The following is a 13,303-nucleotide window of genomic DNA, read 5'->3' on the forward strand; positions in this document are numbered from 1 at the left end:
TTATGTATGTATGATTTTGTATTGGTATGGAAATTAAACAAAAATATTTAAAAGAAAACAAAGGACCATGCTAATTTCCTTAACTCTTGCAAACTAAAGTAACTATTTTATATGGTATAAAAACTCTGAAATTAGTTTGATCAATTGATTTATTATTTTATGCATGTAAGGATTTTTGTTAAAATAAAATTGTACATAACCCTTTTATAATCAATTATATTTCAAAATGTTTGTAAGTTTTATGATATCCAAATGAGTGTGTGTTAAACTGCTCATGTAGAAAAAGGAATATTGGCCCTGCTTTTTATAAAGATTAATAGAATAAAGTGAACTGAGTGAGGTATTACCAAATGTGTTTAAGAATGTTTTATGTATTTTGGAACTAAACTTAGGCTAATTACACGATACATAGTTAAAAATAGAAGGCAATAAATAAGAAAAGTGATTACTGTCTTATATTTATATATTTTACTTATAAGCCTTAACATTTTACCTTTTCAACAATTTCACATCAAGATGACTTTACTTAATATTGGTTTATACCTGAAGTAAGGCAGTAAGATAAAATTTTAAAATGTGCTAGGAGGTTTATAGCTTTACTTGGTATTTTCATACATAACAACCCTCATTCATTCAAATTAACAAATGCATATTCTTAGAAATTATATGAAAATAATTATAGTTAATGTCTCAAAAATTCCTACTGAATGGTATAACCTAGACTTTAAATGGCAAATAATATGACTTTAATCAATAATGAATCAATAGCTATATTTTATAATATAGCTGGAAATACTTTTCCACTGCACCATCAATGATAAAGATAAGACCATTTGCATCCTTAGTTAAGCTGAAAGCATGTCAAAGCTATCACAATCTTTTCAACATTTACATATTGCCTATTGACAGTTCACAACTAAAGAATCATGCACAAAGATAGTAACATCATGCTAATTAACTGTTTTTGCTGGAAGTCTCCTGTACTATCATTTCATAGCTGAATATTTTGAAGTATATTCTATACACTGTATTTCTTGTAGTTTCAATTAATCCATCATTTTTTTGCTTAGTATCATTATTAGATAAACAAGATGAGCCTCTAGAATCTTAGAATTCAAACATATATTTAGAGTATAAAATTAATGTCAAGCTGAATATATACATGACATTATTCAGATTAATCATTATTAATTAAAATCAACTATATACCTGTGTAGAGAGTAAGATATTCAAATTAGAATAGTCTCTGTGTTAGGAACATTATTTATTTTAAAAATGTTTGATTTATGTACCCAGAATTGACACCAAGCTGATAAATATAGTTTTTAAGCTCCCTACTTGACCATAATAGTGGAACTTTTTTCCTTTTTACATTAAAGACATTAATTTTTTTTAGGTTAAGGTATTGTAACCTATCTCTAAAAACCCTTTGTATAGAGTTTTAAACAACTGATGCAAATAAGTGTGTTGTCCCTCGTGTGTGTTGTGTCTGTGTGGTATAAACCGTATTTTTCCGCCACATATAGTTTGGTGAGAAAACCACAGTGGTGGGGCAAAAATGCTCTGTGATACTTTCAGCTCATCTTTCTTTTTCACTTTGTTGGTGTGTTGATCAGCTTATTATTCCACTAATAACCTCTTGGTTTCAGAGCAGATGCACTGATGATGACAAAATGTTAAAGTTCTCAACAGCAAATTGGAGTCCCCAAAGTAGAGAATTTTTTCAACTGCAGTAAATGTCATATACTTCTAAGCTACTCGTAAACCACCCAAATTAGGTAAACATAAGTTTGTTCCCCCAAATTGTCCTAGAGATAATTACCACAGCAGCCTGAGAAAGCCCATGAATGCCCTCTGAGTGACAGGAGGCGTAGGAATAAGATTTCCCATCCCATGTTACAAGACAACCTTTCCCCAACTGCCAGCATTACCTGAGAGCCTCATCGTCTTTTGTTACTTCCAGTATCCCACAGACACAAAATGTCAAGTGGTTAAATGAGCCTTCTTGCTGCTTAAATGCAGTGTTTAATTCTTAGCTATTGATACCAATTTATATTTAACAAAGGCTATTAAAAAAAGACTAAAATAAAACTTTGGTCATCTAGGAGTTTTAAAATAGAGAAAAATGCAGAAAATTAAACATATACTTCATATGACCCAGCAATTGCACTCATATATGCTTATCCAAAAGAAATGAAAACACATATGCACACAGTGACTCGTATGAAAGTTCACGACAGCATCATTCAGAGTGCCCAAAACCTAGGAATTACTCAAATGCCAAGCAATTGGTGAATGAATGAATTATAATATATCCAATACATTGGAATACCGTTTAGCAATAGAACATAGTGAACTGCTGATACATTCCAAAGCCTTTGGGACCATATCATGCTGGGTAGAACAAACCAGGCACAAAACTATGTACTGTTCACTGTCTGACTTACTTCACTTAATATGACAATCTGTAGGTCCATCCATGTTGCTGTAAATGGCATTATTTCATTACTTTTTATGGCTGAGTCATATAGCACAGGGAACTATATGAGATTTCTTGTAATAAGCTTTAATAGAAAAGAATCTGAAAACAAAAATATATATGTATGTATGTGTATAACTGAATCACTTTGTTGTACATATGAAACTAACATTGTAAATTGACTACACTTCTACAAAAAAAGACTTTAAAAATCTATGTACTATTCAATTCCATTTACATGAGACTACAGAAAAGGAAATTAACTTATGGTCTCAGAAAGCATATTAGTCGTTACCTGAGACTGGAGAAAAAAGTGTGAGGAAAGTTTTGAAGGTTATAAAGATGTTTTCTATCTTGATAGAAGTGGTACATGGGAATATAAGGAATACCACGGTATATGCTCTTCTCAAAACTTATTAAAAAGGTACACTTTAAATGGATGTCATTTCTAAAATGTAAATCAGACCTCAATAAAGTTGATTTAAAATTTTAAAAAGTACTAATATTTATTCATGGCTTACTATATATGCTTCACTATCTCATGGCTTTGCATATATTCTCTTACTTTCATTTGGCGATTCTGAGGGGTGTTAAAAGTTATTTTAATGTTGCAATTTTTTTAGCATCTTATTTTCAACATGAGTTTTGATTATCATAAAAATACATAAGAGTAAAAACGTTCAAGTGAATCCCATACCCCCATTTGTACACTAATAATAGAATATTAATTTGAAAACTAGCATTTTCTTAATAAAACAATCATTGTAGTAAAACCTACTGTTTTCTACTGCCACTATGTAGTACAGTCTTTCTGGTCTGTTTTATAGGTTACTTAATTTAACTGCCATAAATCTTTGATGAAAGCTCCTGCCTAGAAAGTGGAATTTCACCAATTCGAACATATTTAGAATTATTGCAATTAGAATGCTTTCAATATGTTTAGCAACTGTATCCTCATGAGAAACAGTATATTTTATTTTAGTCAGCAAGTCAACAAGTATTTATTGAGCTCTCACAGGATGTATTATGTAGCACTAAGCAAATTTATTATTTCCTTACAAGTGCCTATGAAATATGGGGATATTTTTCCAGTGTTGCTGTTTAACACATTTCATGATGTTAATTAAATAAGAATGAAACAAAAGAGAAGAAATTGGCTTTTCCATGAAATATTTTTTTCCTTTTTTAGGGGATAGTATATGCTTTCAGAGAAATGTCTCCCATTTGAGTATGTTAAGACATTGTATTGTGAACATTATTATATATATGTCAGAAATTGACATTAACTTTAAACATTAAACTTTTTGAGAAATACGTCTGCCGTCCTTGTGTATCTCTATGAACAAATGAAAGAAGTGGAAAAATGAGATGTTGACACAAATAACAATTCTCTTGGGCCTATTTTTATCATATAAAAAGCTTAAATGCAGGATCTTTTCTAATACTAAATTCTACATTATGACTTCCCAATTATGAACTCGAAACTTCTCTGGACCATGATCCTTTGGTTCATCCCCATTACTATAGTGAATTCCTCATTTACCTATCAGTCACTACTTATATGCCTACACCACAAATGGATTGTGGACTATGTCAGAGCATATATTCAATGTTAGCTACTTTACCAAAAAAAAAAAAAAATCAGTGTAATGAGTTACATAACAACATCCTTTCGAGCATCACATGATAGTCTGTGATGTAGAGGCACAGTCATTCAAACGTACACACATGTGCATACACAAAACTCAGTGAGAGTTCAGAAGTATTTTTTTCTTAAATCAGGAATCACTTACTTTCTGATATTCTAAGAACAGTATTATCCAAACTATAGCTCCTTAGTTTCCTAAGTTCTCAGTCAGAAAGTGATATGAATGTACATTTGAAACTGACCCCCCAAAAGTGTGACTGATACAGTTTTGTACATCTCTAAAGTATTTGTTCATTAAACTTTGAAAAATTATGCTAGTAAGAAGTAATGACTATCCAGTGGGTGTTATTTGAAAACAGAAACAAACTGCTTTGTATTTCTTTGGTGAATGTTCTAAATAAAAGGATTACAAATACCAGTTTTTCTGACCCATATCATACTTACTCTACATTTAGTACAAGTATAAAATAACAACAATTAAGCTGAAAACATTATACCTACTCTTTTTTTTTTTAACTTTACACTGGTTTAAGTGAAATAATACAGCAAAAAGAGATACTTAAGGGAAAACAATACACACACTATTTATATGCAATGTTCAGCCCCTTTAGCTCAAAAGAAAGACTAGAAGAATGTTATTATTCCTGTTAGAAGGAGGAATCCATTCATTTCTATGAGTGGTTGACTTCAGGGTAAGTTACAATTTAAAATTTCCCACTGGGTTAATAGCAGGTACCAAAAGTTCAGAAGAGCATTAGTAATTACTTCTCCCAAAAGCAGAGATTTATCAGAAATCTCACGCAGTTCAGCATTACGCATATCCTGTTCTCTTCATTGTGGCTTAAAATACATGCCATTTAATGTTTCTCTTCCTAAGACATTTAAAGACTGTGTCATAATCAGTTTGGTTTATTTGGCTATTTCAAGTTATATATTTGTTCTTATTATTGAGATTCCTTGTGAAATGCATAAAATAGTATCAGTAAAAATGGTGATCAATCAACAATTCTGATCTATGATGAGTAGGTCATACACGTAACAGATTTCTCTGGATTGAACTAGTCAGGGCGCGTGAAGGGTCACAGTATGGTGATTTGGATCTAAGGAATTGTGTAACCCTTTCACAGGCTATCATTCTAAGGTTTTAGGGACCATTGCTAAATATTTCCTACATACACCACCTAAACCTCTGGGATGATTTGTGGCTTCCATTCATTGACATCTCAGCAAATTCCATATTAGCTTTTTTTTTTTTCTTCTCTACTCCTGAGAGACTCTGCTTGGCTTGCTGCCGAGATCTCTGTCACTGACTTTGGGCTTCCTATTCCAGTGGGTTCTTTGTCTTCCTCACACCCCAGGCCTCTGCTTCCCTGAGGCAGCCGCATCCTCATTCTGTCCCCATCATCACTGGAGCAAACCCTTTCCTTCCTGGCTTTTATTTCACTCCGTTAACAATGGCAACAATTTGGAAATTGCCCTAAGTGGTTATTATCTCACAGGTATCTTAATGATCTATTTATTTATTTCTCATCACAGACTTCTCATACCTCATCCCAGGACTCTGGGGACAAGGCGTGAAAGAGAAGCCGGGAGAAAGAGTTACAGCACAATGAGACCCATGGCGCACGGAACACTAGGCCGTGTTTTACATGAAGCTTGGGTGCCTGAGTTTTCTCCCTGACGTGTTAATTCCTCACCTGGAGGTCCCTAGGCTTTCTGTGTGGGTAGAGGTAAGTGCCTTGCTGGCCTTCCACATGCACTGGGCAAGACGGCCTTCACGTTCCCCCAGGCTTGACTGAATTTTAGACAGGTTTCCTCCTGCTCATAGGCCTCTGACCTCCCTATTCTTAGAGCATATACTTTTGAAAACTCCCCAGTGGAAATTCTTTCTCTGCCCCTTTGAAAAGTAAATCTTTTCACAGCCTCTAGCCATTTTTACAACCCAGGACAACTGTTTTTCAAGGATCTAGAGGCCATCACTCTAAAATGTAATCATCAAGGAAGATAGAGACCACTACGTCCCCATCTCTGTGACGAGGTAGGAGCCTCACTCTGACAAGCGCCATTTAGCAAACGCAACGTGACCCAGGAGAGTCAATAATTGCTCACTAAATTCTTTTAGAGAGAGTCCCTATTTTTTTATATTAGAAATTTAGAAGTATATACATTATTATTATATATCATGATTTTAAATTTTTGTAATATATCTAATAATCATATATATATAATTGTATACTCAAAACTGAATACGCTATCCTTTTAATGTGGCAGACTGAGGTGGTAAAGAGCCAATGGGAAATCAGTCTTCACCACTGAAATAATACATTTGAAAGTTGGACAGGGTAAGGAACTTGCTAAAAAAGAACAGTGGAAATTCTGTAAAAGATTAAATCCTACCTACAGACTAGGGCTGCTTCAAGTGGATATCGTTCTTATTTAGAAGACACTTTAAAAAGTGGCTTGTCTCAATTCTCTCCCACATCCCATCTTCTATTCAAATTGCCAAGATGGAGTTTGTAGTAGTTTGATCTGAGTCAAAGAGAAGAGCAACACTGTAGAATCCCTTACAGGAAGAGTTAGTGTCAATATTTATGCGTTTATGGACAAAGCCCAATAAATACGCGTCTGTCTTAAGAGTTCATGTCAGTGAGTCCATGCGGGATTCGTATTAGAGTTAGGGATAAGCCTTTATTACAAGGCATGGACTCAGAGCAAGTGAGACTCATACAGCTGTCCCTGGTATCCAAGGGGGAGATCGGTTCCAGGATCCCCAAGGATACCAAAATCAAAAGATGCTCAAGTCTCTCATATAAAATGGCATAGTATTTACCTATAACCTCTGCACATTCTCCTGCATACTTTAAATCACCTGTAGATTATATTACCTAATACAATGAAAACACTCTGTAAATAGATCCCCCTGTGGGGTAAATTCAAGTTTTGCTTTTTGGAATTTTCTGAAATTATTTTTCCAAATATTTTTGACCCACAGCTTGTTGAATCCATGGATGTAGAATCTACAGTTATAAAGGGCTGACTGAATAACTCTAGGATTTTATCTGACTTTAGTGAATAATTATTGTACTTGGGAAAAGGTACACTTGGGACAGAGAAGAGAATAAAATGGAGACTTAAAGGAATAGAGTCTCATTTTTATACTTCCTAAGTGGTAAATTGGTATATGGGACAATGAAATAAAGATAATTTTGCAATAAGAATAGAAAGAGGCTTTATTACAGAGTTTCTTTTTTTGCAGATTCCTAATGTACTGAAGGAGGGAAATGACAATGTCGTTAAGAGCAATGGAGACCATGGGTCATACTCTGCTTCTGATTATGGCTCTTCTGTTTACCGCCTGTGAGGCTTTGACAAGTTACCTTAACATTCTTTCATCTCAATGTGCTTATTTGTAAAATGGGATAATAACAGTACCACCTCATCACATTGGTATAAATTTTAAATAAGTTGATATTAATACAGTTCTTAGAGAGAAAACAGCTTTGACACACAGCAAATATTGTTGAATGACATTTTAAATAAGATGAAATAAAAAAATAAAAATACCATAAAATCAGTTTGCCATGAGCAACTGCAGAAGAAATAGGGCTCATTCCTATGTAACATGATTTAAAAGTTGATCAGAAGACAGAAGATGGCACAGAGCAGAAGCATCACACTTAGGCTGCTAAGAACTGCTCCGTCCCGGACAGAAGCGTGCACCTCAGACAATCCTGAAATTAATCTCGAATCTGGTGAAAAACATACAGAGTGGTAAACTGTGTATTTTCTCTTTCTTTCCTGGAGAGTACAGAAGGTCACTGGGGTACAACTGATAAAACTGGAAGGGGAACAAGATGGAAAACACTAGTGGGAACACGAAAGGCCTCCAGAGAGGCATGTGATGTTAAGGGACAGGTGCAAAATGGACAAGAGACATGCTTTCAGATGAAACAGGGCCTTGAATTCGGAAGGAGCATGCACACTTAAAAGAGAAAACCTCCCAGCTGGAACACATACAATAAATTCAGATTCCCTCAACTATATCCTCAAGTGGGCACCCTAAAGAGAGAGAAATGGAAAAAGAATCACTTTCAGATACAGGGGAAAGAGAATCAGGAAGTCTCGCACTCTTGAAAATGTATTATATCAATCAAGGTTCTTGTTTACTAAATAACACAAAGCATGCAATCTACTTTAAGTGGAAAAGGAAATCATTAATGATTATTAGGAGACTTGCAGATTAATTCAGAGGAACGGAAAGATTGTATACAAGCTTTTCTTCCAGGTGCCTCATCAGAACTAAGAATTCAGCTGGAGATAAAATGTCATCTCTGCTACCATGGAACGCAAAACAAGTATGCTGACTAAACTGCAGTAACTACTGTCACCAGACAGATACCATTCTGCAACCTGGCAACCAACAGAAACCCGTGCTGCTGCTAAAGGCAAAACCTGACACCATTTCACTGCTCACATCTGCACAAAAGGGAAGTTCTAGACTGAGTTTCTTCACTCCTCCATTCCCTTCTGAAAAGAAGTTTCATGTGGAAGCTGCAAATGGAGCTGGGAATATGTCTTGATGCCTTTGCCAAGATAAGAGAGTTCACAGCATAAAGGTTTCCTCATATATATAAAGGATATTCAAAGACGCCATTAGCGAGCCCTTCTTTTATATTAAATTTCCATTAACTAACATAAATCAACAACAAAATAATAAAACTTCATCTCACACAAACAAAAAAATACTTATTCCTCTGGGGATAAGTTGATAAATACTTTCACCTTTAAAAAATGTTACTGCATCAGTCAATAAAAACAAAATCATATACTCCTTAACTGCCTTACTTTTTATTTCTCAATTTTCACTTTAAAAAATATGATACAATTTACTTATTAATTATGCTTATTTTTTATGGCCAATTTCTCCTGATGAAATTTTAGGACTAAGGACAAAAGTCTTTGTCTATTTTGTACAAGGATACTTGCCAAGAGTTTATATAAGTATGTAACAGTAAGACCCCAATAAATATGTATTGAATGAATGAATTAATTTTTTTTAATTGGCAAGGGAGTTGGAATGAAAGCCCTCTTCCCCATTCTCCAATGCAGATTTAATAGTTTGAATTAAATAATTGATTGCTACATTTTTTTTTCTATTTTGTAGTTTTGGAAATAATTCATATCCATGTCTAAGTTATAGCTGCAAGTTTCATTTTATTTTGTTAATGTACATACATTATATATTCCAGACTATATATGAAATACTTTAAGATATTGGAGTACACAGTATTTTTTTTTTTTTAATGGAGGTACTGGGGATTGAACCCAGGACTTCGTGCATGCAAAGCACACACTCAACCACTGAGCTATACCACCCCCCTGCCATAGTCTTTTAATTTGTGGACCTTTTCTCTATGATTCTAATTCCAATTTTTAACTTATTCTGTTATAAATACAATAACAACTTGTAAAGTATCCAGGGCACATTGAAAGCTTAACCTAAGATAGAAATAGGCAAACAAACGAACAAATTATGGACAGCAGAATTATTAAATGAAATTACTTTCATTGTGACTGCATAGGTTTAGATATTTTTGCTTGAAATTTTTCTTAATTCTGAAATAAATTATTTAAGATAATATATATATTTAAAACTGGTAACTTCTAGCAGTGATCTGTGATGATTATTTTTATAAATTTATGGGGATTATAGGACTGAATATTTATTCAGAGACATACAACTATTAAGTGGAAAATAAACAGGGTTTCCATAGAATTTCTCAAATGTTGTTTTTCACAAATACTAATTTGAAGTACAGAGTTTTGTTTCTGTATTTCTAGTTATATCTGTTCTCAGGGGTTTGTCCCATTATAAAAAATAGAGTATAATAGAGCTTAAAATTGAAGGAGGCTTTGACCATTTGGTAGATCTGATATTTTTCATGCTCCTTATTTCTGGAAAAAAAAATATACTTTTGGAGTAACGTGTAATAGGTGAATGTAAGATGAACAGCTTGTGTCCTAAAATCAAAGGTAGAATTCAATTTGAAATCCTTCCCATCATTCATGCTCAAATTTTTTAGGATATTTTATTAAATCTCAAGCTTAATCTTAGAATATTTTAGATTATCAATCTAATCTAATATTTTAGAATAGCAATCTCAACCTTTACTACATTTTTTAAACTTAACTTTATCATTTTTATTTTGTCTACTCAATATAGTACTAGGCACAGTGGGGACACAGGAGCAAAGGGATCAAACATTTTGGGGCATGTGTTATGTATCTGAACAATCATCTTATTTTGTATTATCTCTTTATCTTCACAGTTAATGAAATTGATGTTACCATTCTTTTCTTACAGATAGAAATGCAGAAACTGATTAATTTATTCAAGGGCAAACCATTCTTACTAATTCACCATTCTCAAAAGACCAGCCAGAACTTGTTGATCTAAGAATCTAGACTTTTAGACATACTATTTCTTAAAAGCACTCTGGAATCCACCCAACTCCTTTTCTTTTTATTCAAAAGAACTTAATAAAATGCCAGTTTCAGGATGTCTCTATTACTGGTCCCTCAACTCCCATTAAATGTTGACTTGTCAGTTTCCTTTAATCCTAGATCTTAGAGGACAACACGGCTTTCTCTCAGAAGTCTTTACTACATACAGGCAGATGATTGATTTAAAAATAAAATTAACAATGCAATCATGTTGAGCAGTTCTTTATTCTGGCTTCTTAGGGTCTCAGCAACGGTCAGTCGTGTTTCTCACATCACATCACCTAACTATGACATTAACTCTTCTTTTGTCTCTCAATTCCATCTTTTAAAGGCTTTTGTGATTATATTGGGCCAGTCTGGATAATCCAGGATAACCTTTCTATCTTGAAATCCTTATCATAATCACATTTGTTAAAATTTCTCTTACACTGTAAGGCAGTAATCATAAATTTCAGGTGTTAAGATGCAGACATTTTATTAGGGCAGTATTTTGTATGTGTGTGTGTATATATATGTACATATATATATAAAAATATATTTTTAGAACATAAATCTTCAAACTGGAGGTATTTAATGGGCTGCAGTCTTTGTGTGGAGAATCTAATTCATGTCTGAAAGTGAAACATTTGACGAAGTGTGTTTTATTTTAAAGTCCAAAGAGTGCTATTTAATAAATGACTGATCCTGTGAACTGGAAAGTCCACCCTGAAATAAGCATTAGTCCTTTTGTATTATTAGAATGTTGGAAGAGAAATTACAAAGCAAATGTGCTCCAGGGTTGGATATTAGAATAAAATAGGTGAAAATAGATTGCAGTATAAATACTGACTCTAAGGAAAATGTTATACATAAACAAATATTTCATTTACAAAAATATATGTCTATCACATTTTAAAATAAAGAAATAATCAGGTCATTCTTCAAATTGCTAAATAAAACAAAGGCATTCTATATAGTGTGTGTCTATGCATGTGTACATATATATTTTTTCAAAGAAATACTTAAAAGAGGAAGTGTACAGTATCCTCCTTTAAAAAATTTTTCACTTGTCTGTGTATTAAAACAAATTCATACAATTTTCCCAGTGCTTAATAATCCATAATTTCTTGGACAAAATTATACATGAAAAATTTTTAATTAAGCCCATTTTTGTTCCATAAAAGCTATTAAAACTGTCATGGTTATATACGACCCACCTATAATAGATATATATTGAATTAAGATCAGTTCTTAACTCCCCAGGACAGTTATAGGTAAATAACTTTACAACAACTCAAATGGTAAAAAATATAGCAACCTAAAACTTTACAGACAAAGGATGTAATTTAGCTAGCTTTCAAATTAAACAATAGCAAATTACAGATTACATGCAAAATTACCCATTTTGCATATGCAATTACATGTTTTTTTCATCATTAGATATAACTTTGGAAATTTAACTCCCAGACTTCCTTTTTATTTTGATCAGAATTATATAAATATATGAAAGAATTGTACTTAATACTGTCATGCCTCAACTTTCCATCAAAGTACACTGCTTCTTGACTATTATTTTCCTTTCAATTAAAAGCAATGGATTCATCTTATTTTCTCTCATTTTGAAATTTATTCTGCCTTTTCCCACCGAATGTCTTTTCCTCTATTGTGAACTATAGAAGTTTTTTCTGTTGTTCTTGACTCTATCAAGGGTGGTTAATGCTTAATTGTTAAATAGTTATAACCAGGGAACATTACAGGCTATTGCAAAGAAGCAACAATACCCATTTGCCTTGTATTAAATCAGCAATTTTCAGTTCTACTTGCAATTTATAATCACTTGAGAAGTTTTAGGTGGATACCAATGCTTGGGTCCTTCTCACAGAGATTCTAATTTAATTAGTCTTGGAAATGGCATGAACATTTCAACATTTTGAAAGTTCTCCAGGTACTTCTAGTATGCTGCCCAGGTATAAAAACATCAAAGGAAGCTCTGAATATCTCAAGACCTAGAAATGTAAAAAATTCCCTTCTGTACATTGTCACTTGTTTGAAGTAAGTTATCTCCGAGTCTCAAAATGGCTCAATAAGTTAGGCATTATTATCTCCTACTTTACAGGTAAAACACAGATTTTAAGAGAATGTAAGTAACTTGTTCAAAGTCACACATCTAATAATGTTAAAAGCCAAGATTAAAAAGAAAGATGTATCAGGTGATAGAACTCATCCACTACGATTTTCTATTCTCTAGGGGCCAGTAGAGTCTCAGAGATTTAAAAGCCACTAAAACGCATGTTGAATTTTTGCCCCAATACGTCTATGCTAATATTTTTAAGTAGAGGCAATACATACTTGCCACCAAATTCTATGCAAAATGAAAATAATCAAATATAGACTACCACTAAAAATTTAGAATAAATTAGCTAGTTTGCATATATTCAAGTCACATATATATATTTAAAGAAATCTACAACAAAACATTGCTCCAAGAATAAGGACATTACAGAGTGTTGATTTCTGCTCTTCAGGTAGGCTTCCTACCTGATACATTGTCTCATGGAATCTATACCACACAATATTCATTTAAGAGATATGCATTCCACCACTTCTAATATGCTGTATGTTTATAATGTTCAACATAAAAATATAACTCCAAAATTATCTCCAGTGTTTATTTGAATACAAAGTTAAAATCT

At 33.0% G+C, this 13,303-nt stretch overlaps 1 non-coding gene across 1 annotated transcript; it reads right to left on the minus strand.

The window, feature by feature from the left end:
* Positions 1-9,431: 9,431 nt before the first annotated feature.
* Positions 9,432-9,503, minus strand: TRNAA-UGC (transfer RNA alanine (anticodon UGC)). Its single transcript has one exon. It is a non-coding gene; the product is annotated as a tRNA-Ala (tRNA).
* Between the last annotated feature and the right edge of the window lie 3,800 nt (positions 9,504-13,303).

This window comes from Camelus bactrianus, chromosome 3 (assembly GCF_048773025.1).
Source record: "Camelus bactrianus isolate YW-2024 breed Bactrian camel chromosome 3, ASM4877302v1, whole genome shotgun sequence".
Lineage (NCBI taxonomy): Eukaryota > Metazoa > Chordata > Mammalia > Artiodactyla > Camelidae > Camelus > Camelus bactrianus.